The sequence below is a fragment of the Mus caroli genome, unplaced genomic scaffold (genome assembly GCF_978045245.1).
Source record: "Mus caroli unplaced genomic scaffold, Mus_caroli_1 scaffold_2, whole genome shotgun sequence".
Taxonomy (NCBI): domain Eukaryota; kingdom Metazoa; phylum Chordata; class Mammalia; order Rodentia; family Muridae; genus Mus; species Mus caroli.
This window is the reverse complement of record NW_028227257.1, coordinates 86,307,795-86,327,639: the sequence shown is the minus strand read 5'-3', so window position 1 is coordinate 86,327,639 and position 19,845 is coordinate 86,307,795. Positions and strand designations below refer to the sequence as shown.

General features: G+C 48.5%; 1 long non-coding RNA gene across 1 annotated transcript in view; it reads right to left on the bottom strand.

The window, feature by feature from the left end:
• LOC147005863 (uncharacterized) overlaps positions 1-5,572 on the bottom strand; it is an 82,646-nt gene extending 77,074 nt beyond the window's left edge. Inside the window, exons 1-2 of the long non-coding RNA XR_015046507.1 lie at positions 5,266-5,572; positions 231-345 (exon numbers count right to left, since the gene is read on the bottom strand). This is a non-coding gene — a long non-coding RNA (uncharacterized LOC147005863). The remainder of the gene's footprint in view (positions 1-230; positions 346-5,265) is intronic.
• Between the last annotated feature and the right edge of the window lie 14,273 nt (positions 5,573-19,845).

The following is a 19,845-nucleotide window of genomic DNA, read 5'->3' as shown; positions in this document are numbered from 1 at the left end:
AAACATACCCAAATCTTGCCTCTGGCACAAGACCACAGTAGGTGTGCCTCCTTGGTACTTTATTTGTATTTAACATCTCTGATAGATGTGTCTCTTGAAGGACTGTTTCCAAATGCTGCCCCCCCCCCAACACACACAAGTTGCTGCTTTCTCCTCACCAGGTAAGAAGTATGGGAAGCCTTGAGGTTTCCCAGTCAAGAGCATGCACCGGCTAGCATCTCTTTGCTCACCTGGAACTCCTGTGATCTTTCATCCCAGCTTATCAGCTCCTGTGACCTCTGAGACTGCCTCCCTTGGGTGGCCACTCCTCACTGTACCATTCAGTATCAGGACAGACTTGACCACCTAAAAGATAACAAGATGGGCAAGATTACTCAGTTGCCCAGGAAGAAGGTGTGAGATTGCTCAGTGGGGTACACTGCAGGCAGTCAAGGCTCAAGGCATCAGAGGCTGCTAGAAAGGGAAGGGGTAGAGCAGTGTATCAGGGTCAAGAGCTGCCAAGGCACGGGGTGCTACTGGTGCATGAGGAGACCTTTTCAGAGACAACCACAAGTGTCTTGTCACTGAGAAGGCCGGAGATAATATGACACTTCAGGAAGTATGCTTGAAACCAGGCCCTGTCTTTGTCTCTAGCCCGAGACAGGCAAACCAGACATGCATCCTCAGTAAAAGAGCAAAGGGAACAGTACAAGGTGTGTGGTGTATACTTTTGAAATAGATAGGGTGGGGTGAGAAGAGGAACAGTGAAGATCACAGCAGGTAAAGTGGGCCCCAAATGGGACAGCTAAGCCCTGCTTGGGTCCCTGTCTCTGCTCATTGAACACAGGGGACCTAAAGGGAGCTCTGTGGTTCCTGTGCCCCATCTTACTGTCCCCCTCCCAGACAATGGTGGTCTTGATTTTTAAGACAGGCAAGAGCTACATTCAGTATTTGGCTTGGGGGACTAGGTCTTCACTGCAGCTTTCTAACTATGTCACACATGACATCCCGCCTCGATCCCACTGAAAAACAGACCGGGTTAGAGGCTGCCAGCTTACACAGGCCCTTCAGGCTTGGCATCAGATGCAAGTGTCTAGAAGTTTCCATCAAGCCCCTGATTCACTGGGTAAGGGGTTATGCATTAGAAGTTTAATAACTAAAGTGATTACCCCTCCACCCTTTGCTTCCTCCCTCAAAAATGGCACCCTGGTTTCAGAGGAGAAAACAGGCTTCCACTGTCCCTGAGCTGATGTTGTCACCCAACACAGGAGGAGAAAAATGCAAAAGAAGCCACAGCTTTTCACTTTTTGAGGAGAAAAGGAGACTAATCTTTTCACCCGCCCTCCTCAGAATGAGAGACCCTTCTTCACAGACCCCCCTAGTAGGACCCAAAGTGAGCAGCCTCCGCTCTAGTCTGGAGCTGCCTGGCAGCAACAGCAGCAATAGCAGCGGCAGCGGTGGCAGCTTTGAGACAGCAACAGTTGTCTGGCTGAGGCGAGGTGAGGACTCGCAAGCTGCACGATGCCTTCGGCAGGGTGCTTTAGGGCCCTGGAACTCCGGTCCCAAGTCTAGCCTGGGTGGGAGAGATGAGGGGTCTGGGGGCTCAGGAACTCCAAGGAGCCTGTGTTCAGGTTACTCGAGTTATTGTCTCTAAGGTCACCTCGATCTCAAATCTGGTGAATGGTCGGGCATTTAGAGAGGGAAGGGCTTCCTGACTAGGGAAAGGAGGTGGGATACAGTAAGCAAAAGACAGAAGAGTAGGTGAAGGGACACAGTGCGAAGCTATTTTTAATCTAACGTGGCTTTTCTGCCTCTCCCTCTGCAGAGCTATCGCTCCACAGACGGCCCCAGGTGAGAGGCAGGAAGAAAATCCCCCCACAGCTTTTGCTCCCTCTCCATCGCGTGTTCAAATCTTTGAGACCCTTTTACTCTTTCAGAAAATACATTCGGAAGAAAAAAACATCCTTTATCTGGGGAGGAGGACCCTGATTTAGCTGTGGAGTCTGGAGTTCTCGCATTCTGTGCCTTCTTACGTACTGAGCTAGCACCGGCTGCCTCTGTCCAGCATTCTCAGCATCTGCTAGCCTTTCTTTTCTTTCAGGACGGGGTAGAGCGAGTAGAGCTTAGGTGGTTAACTATGGGACCCCCAAAATGAGTCAGAGTGTTTGTTGAAAGCCGAAAGGTTGGGATGTGGGGGGAAATTCAGGCCCTCCCCGAAAATGGGAAGCTTTGCAGCCCCGGGGTGTTGGGCTATCACATCCCTAGATACATCCTCTAGCTACTTTTCACCCTCATGGACATTTGCGTGTGTCTGTGTGTCCTTCTGGCCCAGTCCCTAAGGGCAAGGGCGTCTGGCAGTGTTCTTAGCTAGCGAAGGGCACGGGGCACAAAACGTGTTGAAGGCCTGATTTGTGCCACTTGTAACCGAAGTGGTCACGACTGCAAGGAGTGGAGGGGGAGGAGGGGGACCCACGGGCTCTCCCCTTTGCAGCTTGCCTCCCTTCCCAGGTCTAGGAGCCTCGAGTGGCCAGCATAGGGCTGCTGCCTCTGCCACTGCTAAACAACTGCAGCTCGCAGAAGCTCCTTCCCCGCGGGGTTTTCCCTAGTTTCCGCCTGTTTCATCCTCTCCTGCGCTACTTAGTTTTGAAAAAGAGGAGATGGGTGGGTACTGGAGCCTGCAACACGCCTGAAATTAGGTTGGAAGCAGGTTCAGGAAGAAGGCTCCGGGGAGCGGGCGGTGCCTGGGTGTTTTTCCCTCTTTTTCGGAGCTACCGGATTCACGGAGGTTCATCTCACCTCCTCCAGATTCCGCTCATCCTAACCAGGGGTGGTTAGGGCCTACCGCCCCTCCCTCAGGGGCTTCCCCTCCCCCATATTAGATCCCAATCCTTAGGGTCAAAAAAAAAATGACCGTAAAATTTCCTAAACTGATTCATATTCTAGGTACTGACTTGGCCCTATAGCCATGCCCCCACCCTTTATTGTGAGTGGGGATATTTGGGGTGTGGGGTGTGGGGTGTGGGGGAACGACACAACTTCTGTAAACTTTTATTACATTTTAGCTTCTTCTCACTTCTTCGAAAACACACGCACGCCACCCGCTCCAATTCCCCCTGTGGTACAAAGTCGACTAAAAAGTTGGGGGCGGGGGACATGTCGCGGGAAAGCGAGTGACCAAAGCCTCGCGGAGCGCGGAAAGGACGGGGAGGAAAGAGCTGATTCTTCCGTGGAAAACGGGGAGAAAGACTGGGGAAGTCTCGGATGGAGCGGCTTCGGGAAGGTGCTGGCTTCGGCGGTCGCTGGTAGCTGCAGTCACGTCGCCGAGCGCGCCCTCCGCGAATGCTTTTTGGGGTAAGGGCTTCCGGCTATTGAGTTATGTACAGCAAGCCCAGACCGCAAAAAGATTCGCGAAGGGCAATCTACCCGCTTCTTCGGTCCGCCGCCACCGCCGCCGCCGCCGCCGCCGCCTTTAGCCCAGCATGTCTCCGAACCCCGAAGCCGAGGAGACTGGATCTCCCCGGCGCGCTCCACCGCGGCTCAGCCTCCCCACCCTGCGCGCCGCTCTCCCCTCCTCGCGTCCCCAGACCCATCCCTCTCTCTATCTCTATCTCCAGATCCCCCGACTCTGCCTGGAACAACCTCGAAGAGGTAGTGGAGAGCGATAAGGGTAGCTCGAAGGGGGACCCGGGATCCCAGAGCCCTGCCTCCACCCCTCTCGCCCTAGCACTCCAAGCCTCCGACCCTATCTAGTCTATCACCCAATTCCCTCATCAGGGTTCTGACAGCCCTGACTGCAAGGTCGTGGATCTCTGAACAGGTACGATCCAGATTTCCCCCGAATCCCCTCCTATCCTCCCTAGTCCCCCAGCAGAGGTTCCAGCCGTGACTACAGGCGCTGCGTAAAGAGAAAAACTCCCCCAGAGCACTAAATAAATACAGACAAGGCCGCCAGCTCATTGGTGTGGACTAAAATCGTCACCCACCAATCAGAAGAGAGCTCCCTTTTCTTTTTTTTTTTTCCAGAAGGGGGAGGGAGAAAAATATTTCCATTTCTAATTATTCAACAAAACCTAGACTAGAACACATTAAAATATTGTTGTTCCAAAAGCTGTCCATGACTCCCTCCCATTCTAGCCCAGGTGAGGGGGTGGCAGTGTATATTGGGAAAGAGGGATTCAAGAGAGCGACCTCTTCCATCGGGACCTAAGCCAGAAGAACCAGACGGAAAATGACTGGCAAAGATCAACATAAAACAAGCTCAAATCCCACTCTAGTTGGCCTATTTCTAGAAAATTAGACCTTTTCGAGTCCCCCTACCCCACTCTGCCCCCCCCCCCCGAGTTCTGTATGTTCACTAAGAAGGGTGAAGTTTCTCCCTCCGCCAGAGCCCCCAACCAGTCCAGATCATGGTGTCTAATGGCCCATTTGCCTCAGGTGCCCTTCCTTGTTGCCCCCCCCCTCTGCAAAATATTGGGGGAACAAGAAAGGGTGAGCTGGGCATTGACTGTCACAGTGACAGGAGATTCCAGCATCTGCAGGAGGGAGGGGAATAGAGAGCTAGACAGGAAGGAGGGGTCAAAGTCTCTCCTCTCCCCCCTCCTCCCTGCCCTTTAAGTCCCTCCCCCATTCCATCTAGCCTAACTTAAGGGGAATGCCCTCTTCTTTATGTGCAGGGCCACCCAAGTCCCAGTGCCCTCTTGCCTAGCCCCAGGGATGCCAAAGGGTGTGATTAAACAAACGCCTATCTCCCTTCCAGTAGGGGGTGAAAAAAAACTTAAGTCAGGGTGGTTACTACAAACATCACAAGAACTTGGGGGCAAAAGTTGGGTTTTGTTTTGGCTTTTTCACTTTTTTTTTTTTTTTTTTGCCATCCCAGAATGGACCTGCAGGCAGGTACGCGCGCGCGCGCGCGTACACACACACACACACACACACACACACACACACACACACACACATGCCCTTGGCTTATCATACCCACAGAATGCATTTCTGGACCTGGAGCCTTAGTCTCCCAAGTTCCTGTCGGCCCACCCCCTCCGCCCATTCATCACCCTCCTACAGCTCTGTGACCCACCCACCCTCCCACTGCATCCCCCTCCGCTTGGCTCGGTTACGGAAAGACGCAAGCACACACCCTCCCTGCGTCTCAACGCCGCGCCAGAGGGGGCTACACAGTCTGCGCTTGTCTCTAGCGCCGGGCAATTGGGGAAAAAAGTTCTGCTCGGCCGACCGTTGAGCCTACCGACCACCAGGCGGCCAGCGCTGCAAATTCTTTCTCCTTACCTGAGTCCGGGGGGTCTTGGGAGTGCATTGGTTCGGTGTGCTCTGCAGCGGTCTGGAAGCAGCCCTCTCTGGCCAGCCCGCTCCCCTCCTGCCCCTCCCCAACCCCCATGGGTGTTTGCCCAGCAGCAAAGCGGGCTCTTCCAGGTAAGTATATAAGTTACTGTACTGTGTGGGAGGGTCACGATCTTGGTAATTGCAGCTTCCCGAGTTTAACCCGTGCGCTCCTGCCTCCCTCCAACTTGTTGAGGACTCGTTGGGGAGCTGGAGAGGCAAGCCAGCGCGGCAGAGAGAGCGCTGGCCCGGAGAGGGGCGGGTGTGCAACGGGCAGAGAGGGGACAGCAGCACTGCGCGCAGTGGAGTTCAAATGCAACACCCCCTGGCAGAGGTTTTCATTGGATAGGTCTTCCCCCCACCCCCGTTCACCCCTGGTTTGCACCCCCCCAACTCCATGTAGGGGACGTCTCCAGGCGAAGTCACGATTCCTTCTCAGTTCGGAATGAAGTGTGACTAGAGCCATGACGCAGCCAGCGCGCATTACTCACTTTTTGCAGTCACGACTTGGGAATCCGTGCTGGTTCCAACCAAAATTGCACCGCTACCATTGAATTATTTAATAGGATCCAGTTTGGGGGGGGGTAAACTTGTGCATTGTGCCAGGCAGTGAAAACCGCAAGGGACAGAGGGCTGGAGGGACATAAGGACACGGAGTGCCCCCCCCCACACTCTCGGAAACCCCACTGCCATGGCTCCACATGTTGCAGGTGTCTTATTGCCCCCTTCCTCTCCTGGCAATTTCCTTTGCAAATGAGGCAGAATTTGTAAACACCACAACTTGTGGGGCTGAGAGGGGCGAGGCTTGGGAAAGGGAACTGGCATATCTACCCCTTGAATGAAGAGGAAGCCTAGGGGTGGGACATGAGACTACTAGCAGCAGCTTTGCTTTAAACTTGGGTTGTCAAGACAAAGTGTGGGTTGCAGCATTATTTGGTAATTCTGCATCTCAGTAACAGCCCTTGTTACTATTAGGAGTTGAAGTCTCAGCCTCAGCCTCAGCCTCAGCCTCAGCCTCAGCCTCAGCCTCAGCCTCAGCCTCAGCCTCAGCCTCAGCCTCAGCCTCAGCCTCAGCCTCAGCCTCAGCCTCAGCCTCAGCCTCAGCCTCAGCCTCAGCCTCAGCCTCAGCCTCAGCGAGGAAATCTGCCCAGGAAGGGACTGCTTCTGAGCTAAAATTAACTCACCACCCTCTTTTCCCTCAAGGGACTGCAATCCGGTTGCCCTGTGCAGGTCCCTCACTCAAGGCGGCCGTTTCCAGGTAGACAGAACAGCTAGCTAGTCTCCCCTCGCTATCCTGTGCCCCCCTTCTCAAAGATCTCGATGTTCCTGTGTGCACATAGTGTTTTCCCCATCGTGTACAGCCCACTCTTGTGGGTCAGTTTAAAGATGGTCTATTACCCTACTCCGAGGCGTTAATCAGTATGAATGTCTTTGTGTGTGTTACCTCCCCCCCCACCCCCCCCCCCTCGCGCGCACCATGACATTCTCTTTTCTCACCTGTCTGGCTAAGGTTTTGCCCAAGTATCTGAAGCTGATTGTAATGAATCTCATTCACAACTCACCCATAGGGAGCTGGTGGTCTCCCCATTAACATTTGTCAACCTTGAGAACAATCCTCCCTATTTCCTCCTGATAGTGGTTTGTAACATTGCCTTAGAGGAAAGCCTGGAGTCTCTGTGCATAGATAGCACCAGGAACTCCGGTCCTTTGGCTTGCGATACTCCCATTCCAGTAAGTGATTTAGAGATTCTGTAACTAGGATGCAAAGGACGTGGGAATAGTAAGTGACAAAACATACGCCCTTAAACCCCTCCCAGGAATTGCAGAATGTGGGTGTGTGAGGGCACGAAGTGGGAGGGGAACAGGGTCGAAATAAAGCAACCTATAGCCTCTTATTTTGAGAATCATCATCAGGGAGAAATATTTCAAATCCACTGGCGGGAAGGTGGTGGAGCCTGAGGCTGGAGACCCAGACAGTTGCCAGCCTCTGCAGGAGAAGATGGTGAGCCTCCGTCTTGGGTTCCTGGAGCGCACGGCCTTAGCTCATCCTTGAATCTAACACTTTGCTCTCTCTCCTTTAATTTTTTTCCCTTCCCTTCCCACTCACCCCTCCTTTTCCCAAAGCTCTCACCGAAGTCACGACTATCCCCTTTGAACATCCTTAACCCCCTCCATTCCGGATCCTGTTTTGCATCCAGGGCGGGGCTAGCTTCTGCTGGAGCCAATCCTGCCCCCTGGCGCTCAGAACTGAACTTGCTGCGGACCAAGGAATTTTCAGCACCTATATCCGTGGACAGCTACCAAGGGCTGGATCAGTCAGGACCACTGTCTAGGTGCCGATGATCGCCCCCTCTCTTTTATTCCCTTTATCCCATGCAATTCTGGTTTACATTCCACAGTCTCCATTAATCTCGCATTGAAATAGGCCATTAAATTATGTCGGGCCACCCTTAAAGACAGAGAAAATAGGGAGGGGAGAGGGCAGTAGAGAGAGAGAACCCAGCTCAACAGCGCCGACTCATAACGAGTGAGTGCGTTGCAGCTGCTATTGATTCAAATTTGTCAGGGTGATTCCCAACTCTGCAAGAATTCCTTCTCGGTTCCTTTGCATGCACCCCCCAATTCATTATATACACACATCCACACACACAGAGAGTTACACCCTCCCCATCCCCCTCAGTCTCATTCTCCCACTTAGCAAAGGGCAAAAAGGCAGCCAAGAATGCATCCTGAGCATGCACAAAGTAAGCATCGGCTTGTACTTACAGTCTGCGGCATGCACATGACATAATATTACTTACCCAGACGGGAACTCCTTAAGAGAAAGAAACATGGGGGAGGGGGTAAAGAAAGGAGAGAGGAAAGGAAAAATCCAACAATTAATTTCCAGACATGGGGGTAGGGAGGAGGAATGTGGTGGTGTCCAGGTTTTCTTCCACCCTCGCTGGCTTTTTATCCCAGTACAGCCCTCGGTCTATTTCTGGAACACGATCAAACCCAGATGCTATTTTTAGCAAGTACTGAAAAAACCTGCACACAAAAAAGGCATTTCGCTGGAACGTTGAGTCCAAAACATTAAATGTGCACCAAGCGCCCCCTCCTCACTTGTTTCTGCATCACTAGACCCTCTCGCATTGCTGCAGGTGTTTTTCAAAACAGAAAAAATACCCAAGTATTTCTTCTGTTCTCCCTCCCTCATATTAACTCTCATGCCTCTGCCTGTTGCAAGCTCCTCACAGTCTCTCAGGCTGAAGGCGTTGGAGTGGTTGTGTCCTTAGAGCTGCAGGTCTCCATTGACCAGATTTCCTACATGTTGGGGAAACCGGGGTGGGGATTATTAGCCCCTTTCCCCAGAAGAGCTTCCCTGAAAAGCTCAAGAGTCTAACGCTATCCTCGATGGACATCCCCAAATGGGGCGGGGGGGGGGGCGGGAGATTCATCCATACCCTTCCCACATTCTCCACACTCGCTTTGCAAAATCTCTTGGTGTTTGCAACACACCGCCTTTGGGAATGTAAATTTTAAAAGCTGCACGTGTGTGTGTGTGTGTGTGTGTGTGTGTGTGTGTGTGTGTGTGTGTGTGTGTGTTGCGTTCTAGTATTTCACTATGAGGGGGATGGAGAAAATAGACTCATGAAGACAGCGCGGAGCAGCCGCCTCGAGTCTCCTTTGCCTGCCTGCGTCAGTCATCAGCTGCTGACGTCACGTGCAGATTCTCCTCTTTGGTGGGTCTGGTTCAATCTAGAAGAGGCTTCTGCTCAGAGACAGCGCTTTGTGTTCAGCGCAGCCACTGAGCAGGCGAGGCAGCCGAGGTGGGCGCCACCCCAGGCTTGGGCTGGCCATCAGCAAAAGAGGCATAGACCGTGCTGAGGGCCCCCGAGGGGCGTGTCGATCTGGACTACCCCCTCCCCAAACACCCAACAGCTCATTGCAAACTCGGTGCACAGACTCCTGAGTGTGTGCCTTCCCCGCCCTTTCGCATCTGGCCACAGTAACCGAGCAGGCTATGGCTATAACTCGGATTAATTCTCAGTTTGTTGGCCAGATAGCCCCGGCTCTTCGAGTGACGCAAATAACAGATTCACGGCTCCCCCGCCTCTCTCCAGCTCTCGAGATCCCTTCCCCCTCCCCTTTCTTTCTCCTCTTCTTTTTCCTGCGCCCACGCATCCTGCTTGGTCTCCCACGGAATCATCTAGCTACTGCTTCCCAGAGAGCAAGGATCTGAGTTACAGAGAGTCGGGCAGACACAGTACAGGGACAGATAAGCCTGAAATTGACCTCTCGTGCGCAACACACACACACACACACACACACACACACCCCGGCACACACTTTCTCCAATGACCAGCAGCTCTTTGGGATGCTGGTGATGGGAATGCCTAGAGGGGAGGACCCGAGCTTGCTTTTGCACTTTTTCTCCTTGCTTCTAAAGAGGGAATCCGCCCCTACAAATAGCAGGCTATTGGTGAATATGCAACTTTCCCTCCACATGAGGCAGAAGAAATTCAACAAAGGCTGCAGGTGCTGTCTCTAGCTACATTATCAGGCCTATTTGAAGCCAGAACCTTTACTCTTAAATACCAGCAGGTTTTTTTTTTTTCTTCTTAAAACAATGACCCACAAAAATGAGCCCAGTGATGGGCATTATTTTCAAACCAGTCCAAATAGCCCTTGTTTCATGATAATCTGTGTCTCAGAGTGTGTGCCTGAATGGGGTGGTTTCAGAAGAAATGCCACACCTCAGCATGACAAAGGGTTTCTTGATCGATGGAGATGGGAGGAATTCTTACAAGTAGGAAGATCTGCACAAATGACACACAGATTCCCCTCCTTGGGTGCACACAGCACTGGATCTCTCTGGAATGATCTTTGCCTTCAGAATGGGAAAAATTAGGAAGTCAGAGGCTACACACAGATATTTCAGGCCCGAACCATGTCCTTTCCTAACCCTAATTATCAGCTTTCCTTTACTGCCCTTTTGTTGGATGCTGATAAATAATTATCCAGAGGTCACCAAGAGGATTTGGGCTACACGGTCTGGAAAAGAAGGATCATGAGACTCAGGCTATTATATCCCTCCCCAGGCCCTCTTAACCTTTGTAAGCTGTCTTCCAAGGTTTCTGTTTTAAGTTTAGACCCCTGAAGTACCTTCAGTTTTTTGTCTGTGGCTTAAGCTTGCCTGCTTGAGAGGGACAGAGGACATCTGCTCCATTCGGAGGACACCCTCCGGCAGCCCATCAGCAGCTGTTTATTTTTAGCTCTCTGAATGCATGCATGTATGTATGCATGTGAGAATGTTGCTGCAGTGGACTGGTGTGCAGCCAGAAGAAGCATCAATGAGAGAGGGGACAGCAGTGGCCCTGGTTCTTGTACTGGGGATGGCTTATCACATGGGGTTATCAGATGTGAGCAAGCAGACATGAAATGGCAGGCAGTATTTCAATGAAGGATTCTTGGATTAATAAAAATGTCTGGCTACGTGTGTCTTTAAGGGCAAATAGATGTGTTTTTATACACAAGATATAAACAAAGGTTGGGCTCATTCACAGAAAATGTAAGGTTTCTACATAGATGGCACACACTTCATAGCAAAGATACAATTTAGAATAGTGTTGTGTTCTCTATTCTCTGTTTGGTGGTGGTATGCTACCATGCTTGATTTGAAACCACAGAAAACTCATGATTCCCAATATCTCTAAGGAAATCCTGAATAATACAGGGTTGGGGATGGCTGAAATGTTCTTAGGCTAGGCCCATTACAACTTTGGGGACAGCAGCAGAAAAGCAGAACCTAACTGGGGTCACCTGGTGGAGTCAGGGGCTCTGCTTTCTCTCCCAGAAGAGAGTGACTCTCTGTCTTGTTATCACATGCTGCAGTCACAAGACTGACTGGTTAGATTGCCTGAGCAGGAAACAACAGCACACACCATTGCAGAGAGTCAGTCCTCTACAACCCCTGCTTCTCCATGTTCTCTTTCCCTCAGTCAGGTTCTCTGGTGCATGCCTGGGTTGGATGGGTGACCTTGCCTTTCCCCTATGTCTCATCATTCCTTGTTAAGGGCTCTGGTGCCCAATTCCCATCAAAGCAGTCAAACTAAGGACTCAGGGAATTAATAGACTGACATGGAACCTGTCCAAGATGAAAACCACGCTCTGCATTTTCAGCCCATCTCTGGGATCATCAGCATGACTCGGGCTCCATTCCCCCGATGCTCCTCTCAGAAAACATGCAAGAGTAACTGTCTGTTAGGTAGCCCTTGAGAAGAACCGACTTTCCTCTCTTTCAGGATCAGTGAAGCCAGAAAATACCCTGTCTGAGTCTCTTCTCTCCTTTTCAAACACCAAGGGAAACACCAGTAGGTAAAATACTGTATATGGAACAAGAGAGAAAAATGCAGGTCTCAGAAAACCCAGGGAAGGATGATAGCTTTAAGTACCAACTATACACCAGACACTGTAATGGGTGCTTAAACAGAAATGATGGTATTTAATCCTTACAGAAACACTATACGTGTTATAATATTGACACCTTCCTTATAGGATCATGGAGTAAACAGATCATTTCCAAATCATTAGTTATCAATTTTCTTATTTTGAAGTCAAGGAAATGGAGGTCAGAACGTTTAAATGACTTGCCTAAAATCCTTACAGCTTAACGCGGCAGAAACTAGGGATCACATCCGACTCTCTGACTCCCATTTATGTATTGCCCATGTCACTGTAATGTAATTGCTCAATTTCAACTCTAGTCTTCAGTATTCAAGTTCTAGACTCCATCATCTGGAGGTGGCTGTGTGCTAGGCTTTCTCAGGAGTAACCGCATTCAAAGAACTGATTTGCTCCGACTAAGGAGTTCTCTGGCATTCAGGGGTGCCATCTTACTTCACTACAGCATGCAAGGCTCTCGTGGGAGGAAAGAAGAACTCCCATAGCAAAAATGACTCTTGCTACTTCAGCTTCAGCCCAGACTCCAAGGGTTGTCTAAAACAAAGTAGATGGAGACCTATTTAATTTCCCATCCCATCCAGACTCCTGCATTTATGTCTCTACACTGAAAGAAACAAGCCACTTGGGGGGTACCTGGGGAAGGTGGGAAACGTCTTCTAAGAGAGCCATCTTGGATGAGACCCTTAGTTGACTAGTCATCCCAGCTCCCCTTTTCTCCTTCAGAAACTGGCCTCCCTGATTATTTTTTCTGATTCCGAAGAAGGTAGAGACTGAGCTATTAGCCCAGTATGGGGCAGAGGGGATAAGCCATAGCATGCATAATATATACTATTTCACCATCTTCTTCCCTTATTTAAATATGTGTTTTCATCACTTAACCTGGTCAAAAGGTATATTCAAGCCATGGGAGACATTTCTCAGAAGCCAATGCGTTTGAAGGTTTGAGGGTAAATGGTCTAAGGATCACTTACTTGGATGCTGAGGGGAAATGACTGCAATTCCCTGCCTCCTGACCTGCCTTTTTTTTTTTCTTTCTTGTTACCAATAGTAATATTCTCTCAGTTTTCTAGTCACATAAAGTATTTAGCATCATTCGACCCTGAAAAGTTAAGACAGTATCTGCATACACCTCCACTGTCTAGAAGCAAGCTCCTCCCCACCCTAGCTAATTCTGACTACAAGGCTCCCAGAGAACCAGACAGGGTTTCCCAAAACTTGTCACTGAAGGCACACATTGCAAAATGAGGAGCAGAGGGGGATCCAGGAATATCTACAGTAGGTTTCATGGTGAGCATCTAAGGATCTAAGCAGAGATGAAGCCAGGACAAGCATAAAGATAGGGAGCAGAAGCTGGGGGTGGGGAGTAGCGCTCAGGAAGCCAGCACACTGTAGAGGCCAAATAGCAAGAGCTTCAGAGGCACAGACCACAGGAAGAAAAGAATGACCCAAGGGATGCTTAGAGACAAGTGTGGGGATTTAGCTTGTGATGGACAGTGAGGAGTCTGCCTCCCAGAACTCAGGAGGCAGAGTCAGTACTATCACGAACTAATGGGGCTTTAGTGGATCAAAATTAGCAGAACACTCTACCCATAAGTCATCGCTGCCATCGTCTGTTGATCTAGTAGCTTAAGTCTGATAGGCCAATAATAGGGCATATGGGTTGTGCTTTTGTAGTTTCTCATCCCATAGATCTATTCTGTGAAACACAGAGGAAGCACTGGCTAACATACCTGACTCATGTTTGCACTTCTTGGCAAGTATCTATTGATTTTTAAGGCATCTATTGATTAATGAATTCATTTTGAATTATGTTGTTAAGAAGGGAGACTCAGCTTACATATAAAAAAAACCTAGTATCTCATTGATAATACTTGGTAATAATTCTATGTTATTCCTAAATGTGGGAAAAAAGGAGGGACTACATTTATGTTTTGTCTGAGTATTGAGGAGAGAACCCAGGGTCTCACACATACTACACAAGTTCTTCACCACTGAGCTGTAGGCTCAGCTTTCTTTTATTTTATTCTGAGATATGTCTTACTAAGTCACCTGGGCTGGCCCTGAACTCATTCTGTTGCCCAGGTAGGTCTTGAAATGACAATCTTTGTGCCTCAGTTTCCCATGTAGTTGGGCTTATAGGAATGTGCCAGTAAGGCCTGTCTGATTTTTGTTTTGTTTTGTTTTAAGAGAGAGAAAGAGAGAGAGAGAGAGAGAGAGAGAGAGAGAGAGAGAGAGATTAGATGACATTCCCAACTCCTGATGTAACCCATCTTCAGCATCAGCTTTGCTTCCCAGAGTGGTGTGGAGACCCACTAAAATTTCTTGCTGTTCTGGGGATCCCTGCAAGGGCTCAAGTCAAGAGGGACTGAACAGGGGACAAACCTTGCTGTCTCCTAAGGTGGGTTTTCATCAGCACTGGATTTCTGAGGTCACTACAAAGGACCCCAGACACTGTCACTTACCTCATCATCTGGTGGCTTGTGGTCTTGTGACCCATGAAGAAAAAAAAGCCTTGGGTCTCCAGAGGAAACATCTACAGTGAAGCCATCACAATGTGGTAGAATGAAATGCACATTTAATTGGAGGAAAAAAAATCTAGGGGATTCCATTCTGTATGGAAGGGCAATCCAATTCAGAACATCTTTCTCCCTCTCTTCCTCCCTGCCCCCATATTCTTAATCAGTCCCAACAGTCACGAGTAAAGCTCCTTCACTAGGTCTGACTGGGATTAAGGGATTTCTGGTCTTTCCATCTGGTTTCAATGACATCACACTCAGCTGTATTTTGGGTCTCTTCCCTGAGCATGGTGGCTCCAGCAGAGCATGCTCTGACTTCCTTTTTGGAAGAGGGAGCTTTTTCTCTGGTTTTCCTGACCAAGGGACTGAGTGTTAACTGAGTCTGGTGTGAAGAGGAGACAGAGGAAAGGGAAGTAAATGGTAGCCATCTGGATATGATTCAAGGGGAGCCTGCCAGAGACAAAGCCATGCCCCATGGGAGAGACAGCTCAGAGAGAGCTGAGTGGGTGATTAATGGAGAAGAGGTGGTGGTGTCAGGAGGGGATCGTTATGGCGAGGGTTAATAGAAAGATGAAGGTGAGCAGCAACATTGCAGAAAGCACGAGGCAAAGGATGACATGCGTCCTGGGTGTCTGAGAACTGCTCTGAAAACTCATCTGGTCTCCTCTTGGTCTTTGGTGCTCCTACAACAAGCGAGAGCAAAAGGACATGATGTCAGCAATCCACATTCCATCGCCCACAATCCCCTGCAGCATTCGGCTCTAGGTTAGCCCCTCCCCCTCCATTCCTGGCATTGGTTAGACTTTCCTAGAAATGAGAGGAGTCCAATGGGGAAGAAGAATAATCTTGGCTACAGTTGGGCAAAAGGATGGGCATCCTCACCAGCAGGTAGCCAGATATGTCTTCACTCCCAATATCTGGAACTATTCATCAAGAAGCCCCATTTCTAGCAAAGTGGAGTTTGTGGTGTTAACAATTCAAACTGAAAGCAGGGTGGGGGGTGGGGTTTGCATTATGGGCAAATATTTTTAGCTTACCCACTCTGTCTGGGTCAGTGATACCCAACCAATCACAGAGAAGACACCACTGAAAAGCTGTCTTGCTAGCTCTATACTCTCACTAGGCATCATTAGGACCCTATTATGACATCATGGCCAGCAGGGAAAGGGACAGCTAACGAGAGCTTCTTGAGCTGGAAGAAGGAGAGCTGGGTGTGATTTGGAGGCATAGTCTCAGTGTATAGTTCAGACACACAGCCAGTGAAACTAGAGACCAGCATCTGGCCCAAAGCAGGAGTGAGAGAGAGCCCTGTTACTTATCCATATCTCAAATCCCTGGGAAGAATTAGTGTAGACATGCTCTGAGGTTCTCCTGGGTAGCTTAGAAATATTTACATCTTCACACTCATATGGCCAGGAGCACTGAAGTAATAATTGGCCCAAGACAGTTCCAAGGATAGCTCCTAAAGTTGGACTGGTAAGAGATTATCCCTAAGACAAGTGCCTAGTGTGCTTTCTAGTTCAAATGCTAATGACAGGTAAACGATAAAGCAATCTAACATGAGAAAAGAAAAACTCAGGAAAGGCTCTGCATGTGCAACAGGAAGGTCACACACATGTAAATACATGCATGCATGCACCATTCTTTCTAAAAAAAAAAAAAAAAAAAAAAAAAAAAAAGCCAAACTTTGAACTCAGCCCCACCCAACCAATACCAACCAAAAAGTTGGGACTTAAGCTAACGGCAACATTCTGATCTTGAGGCTGCCACTGCATCTCAAAACCAAACCCCGAAGAGATCCCTCAGAAGTTCAATTTCTCAGCTTGCCCGTGTACTGCCATCTGCCACATCGCCCTCACAGATGTTTACCTGTGAGAAAACTGGCGTGAGCATGTGCCCCAGGTTGGGAAAAGGCCATACTTTGTCCTGGAAATTCTTCCTGGTCACCTGATGGCTGCTCTCCCTTCCTCAACGTGGGTATAAAAACATGAACTCAGTCATTTAATGAATTGTCTCCAGCTGATTCTTTTTTTTTTCAAAAGCAGAGTTGAAATGCTCTGCCCCCTCCCTCCCAATCCCTGAAAGCTCATGGAGCGAGCTCAGAGCCAAGGTCCACCTTTGCTGAGATGCTGAGTGCAAATTCCACTTCCTACTTCACATTCCTCCTTAGTTCTTGCTTCTCTTCCATTATAAATTCTAATTCATAATAATAAGAATCTCAAAGATGGATGTGCCAGGGACTTGTTTTATAAAAGGTTTGGTCTCAGTCACCTCCCATGTAAAACTCAGGTATGGAGTTTTGGTGTATTAAATAAACGTATGTTAGCAAAACACTTAGCACTGTATTGGTGCCCAGTAAACATCAGAATAAATTATGAAGGAGGCAGAAGAAATCAGACCAAAATGCTCAAGGGCTTCAAATCAACACCCATGGGGCAGGGCAGTATGGCTGCAATAGAGTTTTACCATCAGGCCAGTAGAGGGCACTCCAGAGTAAAATGGATTTTGTCTACATTTTCTTCAGTTCTTCATAAAACAAATTTTGGTTCATAGGCTTGTTCTCCACCAGAAATAATCTTCTGCTTAGAGAGAATTAGAGATTTAAGGTCTCTGACCCAGGCATGTTTTCAGAGAACATGTGGGTTCTTGCATATTAGAGACAGATTCAGTCCCCTGTCAAGGTTCAACTATTGTATTGAATGGAATGAAAAGCAATCTAGAGATCGCCCTGGACTGAGACTTGCAGCTAGCACATCTCTGGCCCCTGGAGTTCGGACAAAGCTGTCATTTCCTGCTTATCTTCATTCTACAAACACTTGGATTGCTGCCACAAAAACACATTAGTAACAAGTTGCCACAGAGGAATCATAAGAGTCTAACCATCCCTATGCTCCCCAAAAGGTTTAGACCAAGGTCTCTATAAAGCACAGCGAGTAACAACCAAGTGAAGGAAATGGCCACCCCTGCTATGGTGAGCCTTTAAAGAGTAGACATGGATCTCTTTTAGACAAGAGACCTAACATGACCACCCAGAGTAGGGTGAACTCTCCAGAGGCTCTGAAACTAGCTCTTCACACTGGTTTCCTTGCTGAGATCAGTTGGTTGGTCTACCTACCCCCGCAAGCCATTTTCCCACACTTATTTTCTAACTCACAGTTAATCAGTTCACTGGTAGATGCCCAAGAGATGAGGAGAGATCTTTCCCATCTCTCTTATAATTAACATTTGCTCACCGCCTGAGTTTGATTAACAGTACCCTCATTTCTTTTAGGGTACCCGAGAGACTTGGCTCCTCACCTACTTCCAGGATGATGAGTAGCTTAGAAGGGACTCTGAATAAGGCAGACATGCCATTCACAAAGGTTGAAAAGGTGACATGTGCAGCCTTTTTCTGCTGGCATATCAAGAAGTAGTGATAGCCACTGAGCACCTGCTAACTCCAGGACTGTGCTAGATGCCGTATGCACCATGCCATTCAAACCTTAGCCAACATAGGGGTTTCAATACAATGTACTTTTTTCAGTTGAAAAAGAGAAGTACACAAAGGTTAAACTATTCGTTTAAAGTCAAACAGATACTACTTGTTGTACTGGTATTCTGAAATTTGAACCCTGGCTGAGTTCTCTAGAACAGACAACAATGGGACATCCTTCAGTGCCCCGTAGGAAAGGTTTCCAAGGGCCAGAAGAAGCTGTGCAGGTGAGGACATATTTGCTTAAGGTCACACAGAGAATGACAGAAGCATGTGATGCCCTGTCTTGTTCTAATAAAGCGAATACAGCCTATCTCAGAGGGATAGGTCACACCAGGATAAAGTGTCTTCACCCCTTTCTCCCTCTGAAAGGTGGTTTCTGAGATGCCCGGCAAAGCATACAGACAATATATTTTGGCTTGGAAAATGCTTTGTATTTTCATAATTTGGGAGTAAGCTAGAAAACTGACAAACGGGCCCTAATTCCAGAATAGTATCCACTGGACCCTAATGCCTCAAAAGAAAAGATACCCTTTCAGAGTCCCATCAAACGTAGCATGGGGGCAGGCCATCACCCATGTTATTTCTTGTATCCTTCTCTGGGGCAGGGTGGACTTCTTTGGTACAGGGACTTGAATCACTGAATGGAAGCAGAGGTGACATAGCTGACACCTGAGGCACATCTCCTTAGTCACAGATGACAAAGAGCCTGTCTTCCAGCCTTCCATCCCACAATGAGCTTGGCTGCCTATACTCAGCCTCTACTTCCTGAAGTCAACAGAAGGAAGAAGATGATGAGTTCTGATAGCATGTAGAAAAAGAAATGAACAAATGCCAAAAACCTGAGAGCTGCTGACTATGGGAAGATCAGGACTCAGACTCAGGCCCATTCTGGCCTGGCCTCTCACGTCCTCATCTGCGCAGTCAGGACCAAACGGCTGTTCTTCAAAACAAGTTTTCTTGGATTCGTTCCCCATCCTTAGACAGGACTCACTCTGATTGCATTTTCCATATATGTACAAGTCAAGCTGGCGTAAGCATCACATATCTTAATCCATGGGATGCTTTGTTGCCCTGGCTCACCAGTGTCAGTTACTGTGTGGGACCCCACTGGATGATAGAACAGTTAGAGAACAAATAAAATCACAACTTTGGTCTAGATTCTAATTTAGGAAAGCGCTTCTCTACCTTCTAAATGCCACAATCCTTTAATACGGTTTCTTACGTTGTGGTGACCCCAACCATTAATTTTTTTTTTTTTGCTGCTACCTCATAATGTAATTTTGCTACCGTTATGAAAATGTGTTGTAAATATTTTTGGAGATTCAGGTTTGCCAAAAGGGTCGTGACCCAGCATTGAGAACCGCTGTCTTAGGGGGATCGCTGTTCTGACAGGATGAGGTTTGCTCTGACGAGGGGCGTGCAGTGCAGTAGGCGTCTGGGTTCTTACAGGAGTGCAGCATGCCCTCAGCAGGGATCAGATTTCACGATGCTGCGGTTTGTAAACTAGAGATGGTTAATAGTTTTTTAAAAATCTGAAAATTTGGGTTGGTGAGATGAGTCAATGTTTGGGGACACTTGCTGTTCTTCCCAAGGACCCGTGTTCAGGTCCCAGCACCCACACTGGGTGGCTCAGGACTGTTTATAACGCCAGTTCCGAGGGATTTAATGCCCTCTTAGGGCAACCACACACATATCTGGGCATACACACATGCATGTGCACAAACAAACAAACAGAAACATATCCTTTTAAAAAATCTGAAAATTTACAAGCCAGAAAACTAATGCAAAGAAGAAGAAACTCTTGTCTTGGTGGCCATGTCTAAGAAGTTTATGAAGGACAGTAACTATTTTTGATCTCTTCCCGTTATATCACCTCTCCTGATCATTCCCTAGATGCAATCAGTCCTTGCCCTACTCTGGGATGCAAAATACCTCAGACGGAGGCATAGTTGAGGCCACTCTCTGCAGATGAGGTTTCTGACTCAGTGGTTCTAGTTGTATTGAAAACTCTGTGTGTGTGTGTGTGTGTGTGTGTGTGTGTGTGTATGTGAGTGTGTGTATGTTTGAGTGTGTATTCTGAATATGTGTGAA